The sequence below is a fragment of the Macaca fascicularis genome, chromosome 10 (assembly GCF_037993035.2).
Source record: "Macaca fascicularis isolate 582-1 chromosome 10, T2T-MFA8v1.1".
Taxonomy (NCBI): Eukaryota; Metazoa; Chordata; class Mammalia; order Primates; family Cercopithecidae; genus Macaca; species Macaca fascicularis.
In genome coordinates, this window is record NC_088384.1 from 116,119,256 (window position 1) to 116,124,436 (window position 5,181).

The 5,181-nt window shown below is 40.9% G+C and overlaps 1 long non-coding RNA gene across 1 annotated transcript; it reads left to right on the forward strand.

The window, feature by feature from the left end:
* The first annotated feature begins 757 nt into the window (after positions 1–757).
* Positions 758–4,932, forward strand: LINC02910 (long intergenic non-protein coding RNA 2910). The gene is made up of 3 exons (XR_006689764.3): positions 758–919; positions 1,683–1,775; positions 2,643–4,932. It is a non-coding gene; the product is annotated as a long intergenic non-protein coding RNA 2910 (long non-coding RNA).
* The last annotated feature ends 249 nt before the right edge of the window (positions 4,933–5,181 follow it).

The following is a 5,181-nucleotide window of genomic DNA, read 5'->3' on the forward strand; positions in this document are numbered from 1 at the left end:
AAGGGGCGTGGAATCCCGACTTAGGCAGGGAAGGCTTTGCTGAAGAGGTGAAAAGCCCAGCTTAGGGCTGGGTTTTCTACAGACCAGGAACAAGAGCATTGCTTGGCAAGATTTCTTATCTGCTCAGAGTTAACATGCAGATTCCAAAGGATAAGATGGGGAGAACTTGACATGTTTTGGTGGAAATAAGTCAAAAGAAGGCTAATATTAGCAATAACAATGATAATAACAACCCTTAATTGTGCCCGTGTTAGGTCCCAGGCCCTATTCTAAGTGTTGCGAGTGCACTTTGTCATTTAATCTCACGGAGTTCTGAAGGTGCTTCCCAGGTTTGTCCCCATCACACAGATGAGGCAATTGTTCTGTTAAGACTGTTCTTGGGTCATTATGTCAGCAACGAAATCAGTGCTGCCATTATTAAACCCTTACTGTGTGCTGGCATTTGTGTATGCATGCATGTGTGTGTGTGCACACATGTGTGTTTGCGTGTACATGTGCACATGTGTGTGTTGTGTGCATGTGTGTGCACATGTGGAAAGAAAGTGACCTGTGTGGGAATGGAGAATTCCAACCCAGGAGGAGGCTGTGCCTGGGGCTGCCACGAGAAGTGGAAGCCATAGCCATGTTGGTGCCGCTTCGAGAAATGGGTTCCAAACGCACATTTCTTTCCAGTTCTCTGTGTGACCTTGGGCAAGTCACTTCAGTTCCCTGACCTTTGTTTTTAAAAATATGTTTTAAATGTATATAACCATGGACCATGAATAATCACAAGGTGGAGGTGTGCCCGCTCAGACCCAGAGCTGGCACAGGGACCTCTCCCAGAAGGCTGCAGGGCTTCCCTCCCAACCCTCCAACTGCTCACTTGCTGAGCCTGTGCTTATCTGTTCAGTGGAACTGCTGTGTGCCACGCTCCTCAGAAGTAAAGCCACCAGGCAAGTGTGACACTCTGTGCCCAGCTTGATGCAAAGCCCCTTGTGTGTGCAATCTTACTGACCTCCCAAATAACATAGCAAGGTCAGTACTGTCACTTTCCCCACTTTGAAGATGAGGAGAGCACAAATTCTAGACGGAAATGGAGGTCATGCAGTGGAAATAGGATCCAGACAGATGAGTCCAATCTCGAGCCTGAATCCTTCCATTCCACACTATGCCTGAAGCTCTGTCTCTCTTCCTAGTTGATTCTCCCCACTTCCCCACCCCCAGATGTATCCCATCACTGCCTGGTGGACAGTAGCCATGACTGAGTTTTGGTAAAGGTTGCTGAATAATCAGGCTGCTGGGTAATGTTTCCATTTCACCTCTCCCAGTCATCATGGGGTCCCATGAAAAAGGCAGCTCAAACTGTAAATGACTCAAAGGAAGGACAGAAAGGTCTTCTGTTTGCACCTACCCTAAGGATTTGGGGTAGACAATGGGAATTTACTAACTACGAATTCCACTGCTTTCCTTGCTGAAAGAGAGGCGTGGAATCAACGCTGAGTGAAGGCATCAAGTTTAAGCTGCTAATTACTTGATCATGCGGAATAAAAGCTACATCCCTTGAAATACACCAGGCAGCTAAACATAATCTTTGCCTTTGCCTGGTGTTGGTTAAGGAATCCAGATGTTACTGCAATAACCACTCCATAAACAAACAGAACACCCAGCTGTGAGAACTGGCTTCTCAGCATTCGTCCCAGCAGAGGCTCTTCCGGGGCTGGGTTCTGACGGTTCCCCTGTTTTAGCACAGCTCTTGTTGGCAGGCAGATGGCTACGAGCACAGCCACAGGCTGAAGGTGAGTCCAGCACAGAACTTCCTGATGGTGAACAGGAGTAAATACGGGGCCCACTCAAAACCTTTGTCTGCTGACTTCTTAGCAAACGGAGGCAGCTCCAGGCTCTGGAGAGTTTGGGTATAGGAGACCATGACTTGAGCGGACTGATATAAGTGGAATGCAAACATATTTAGATGGCACAACTTAATTTAGATTTATCAATGCTAATACGGAAAAAGCTAGTACTTATTGGGGCTTATTAGATTTTTAGTCTGAATCCTCACAACTTACGAGGGTGTTCATTTTACAGACTGATCTCGTGTGATTTCCCCAAAGATGCCCGATAAGTATATGGTGAAAGTAGAATTTGAGGGCCGGGCGCGGTGGCTCACGCCTGTAATCCCAGCACTTTGGGAGGCCGAGACGGGCGGATCACAAGGTCAGGAGATCGAGACCACGGTGAAACCCCGTCTCTACTAAAAATACAAAAAATTAGCCGGGCGCGGTTGTGGGCGCCTGTAGTTCCAGCTACTCGGGAGGCTGAGGCAGGAGAATGGCGTGAACCCGGGAGGCGGAGCTTGCAGTGAGCCGAGATCGCGCCACTGCACTCCAGCCTGGGCGACAGAGCGAGACTCCGTCTCAAAAAAAAAAAAAAAAAAAAAAAAAAAAAAAAAAAAAAGAAAGTAGAATTTGAATACAGAAGACCTGGCTCTGCTACTTTCTGTGTTTCTGTTTGGTTCAAACCAGCCTTTCTTCTTTCAAAACAACTTCAATGGAACTCATGGTTTTGGAAAATAAACTTGATTTTGAGATTCAGACAATAAGTGCATTTTTAATGTTTATTCTTTTATCTTGGATCTATTTATGAAATGATACGTGCTCACTCAGTGTCAACATTTCAGACAACACAGACAGTACAATGACAAATTGGGGATCAGCTCCAATCTCAGCCCCCCATTTAATATGTTGCTGAATATTCTTCTGAACAGAGTCCATCCCACACTGTCCCATGGTACAAGACGCTCCAAGGGGCTGAAGAGAGAGGGACTTCTGCAGTCAACACATCTGGGACACTCTTGGACAGTCACAATGTGCATTTGGATATTAAAGGCTCTGAAAAGTTCTGCACCAAATAAACCCCCGGATTGGCTTGATCCAATGCCACGTTTCCAAAACCTACTTGCCCATGGGACACCTTAGTCCATAACACAGGTTGGCATTTCTTCTAGAGAGTGTGCTCTGAAAAACACTGGTCTCACAACACCGTGCATTCATCCAGCAGGTATTTACCAAGCAGGGACTTTGGGCCAGGTCCGTGTTAGGCTCTGGAGGTGGACCAGTCAGCCCTGGCCCCCATGGTGTCACTTCTCATGGGAGAGGCAGCACAGAAGTCATTGAGAAAATGAAGAAACACACAGGTACTTTCAGATGCTGATAATGACTACCACGAGAAAAAAGAGCTCCAGGTGGTGTCATTTTGAGACAATCTTCTCAACAATGAGACAGAATGAACCATGCAAACTTTGGGGTCTATGATGGTTTTAGGAAAGAGCTAGAGTGAAGAATCTTTTGACATATATTGATACAAATAAAGATACATGTGTATAATTTTATGTAATTGACATCACATTATATGCTGGCACCTGCCTTTTGTAAATGTCACAAATGAAATGCCTTAATGAAAATGTCAAAGGTAATATTACCAATCAATAAATATATTTCACCATCATGTTTAATTTCTGCAGAGCAGTTATTCAAGCACATACTGCATTTTTCTTAGTCACCCACTGGTGGGAATAGAAAGTTTTCTCATGCATGCATTTTTCCCACTTCTGAAATGATCTCCTTAGAATAAATTCCCCAAATTGGATTGCTGGGTTCAAAGGCATGAACATTTTACATTTTTATACAATAATGTCAAACCACCTTCCATAAATGATGCTTACTTTACTTTCCCTCCAAGACTGCATGAAAATGCCCATTTTCCTAAATGCTTGCTATGACTGGTTTCCAACTACATTTTAATTCTTGTTCAATCTGATAGGCAAAAAATGATATTTAATTTTTATTTGATTGATAATGAGCTTGAATGTGCCCATTCGCCTTTTGCATTTATTCTTTTATGAAACATCTGTTCATATCTTTTGTCAATGTTCCCACATATTAACTTGTTTTCTTATTAATTTGTTTAATTTGTTTCTGTGTATATTGTGAATATTAGCTTTGGTGATAAGAATTATGGAATTATTGTTGCCTTTAGTTTTGCTTATCATGTTTAAAGCCATTCAGAGATGCTGTAAATGTGTATGTTGTTAAATTTATGTCTTATTTTGTGTTTTCTGATGCTCATATGTTTAGAATGGCCAAGCAACCCCAACTTATGATTACATATATATTCTCCCATATTTGCTTTTAGCATTTTTTTTTTTTTCATGTAAACCTTTGTTCTTTCAGGAATTTACTTTGCAGTAAGAAATGGGCTGGCTTCCAGTTTTATGTTTCCCAAATGGTAATTCAGCTGTTCCATTTCCATATTCTCCCTTATTAGAAATGACCACTGTATTATGTTCTAAAATATCTACATACTTGGGTCTCTTCCTATAATCTCAGTTCGTCTCTTTGAGCTATCTTTTGATTCCTTTTTCAAAACACAGTGCTTTACTGAACTGTCATCATCTTATACATTTTTAATATCTAGCAAAAAGAGTTTCTCAATGCCACTCTGTTTCAGAGTTTTTCTGATGGTTGTAAGATGTTTATTCTTCTGGATAAACTTTAGAATCACTCTTTTTGTCCAAGGTAAAATATATCCCACATTGAGATCATACTGAATGTATAGACTAATTTGGGAAAAAAATATGTTTTTATTGCATTGAGTCTTCTTATCCAATAAAAGACATGAATTTCCATGTATTGAAATCTTTTAAGAAGATCTTCACTGAGACTTATTTTTGGCTCTTCACATGTCCTGCAAATGCATTGTTAAATTTATTTTGAGGTATTTTAAGGGAAATGATTTTCTAAAGTGTGTATTTTCTAACTTGTTATAATTTACATGTGAGATAGTCATTGATTGTTGTGTATTATTTATAACTGATCATATTACTGTATTTTTATTGTTTTAATAGTTTTTCTCTTATTTTGGGTTTTCCTGGAATACAACCTTATTATCTACAAATTATGATTGTTTTGCCTTTTCCAGTGTTCATGACTGTTTTATATTCTTGTCTGATTGCTTTGTTCAGCACTTCTAGAATGAAGTCATGCAATACTAGTGATAAAGATATTCTTAACTTGTGACTCTCATAGAAGGCTGATGGTATTTCTACAAGTAAATTTGATGGTAATTTTTGGATTGGAATGTGCATTAAAAAAATTCTACAGTGCTCACACTTGGAATCCCAGCACCTTGGGAAGAAAAGGCGGA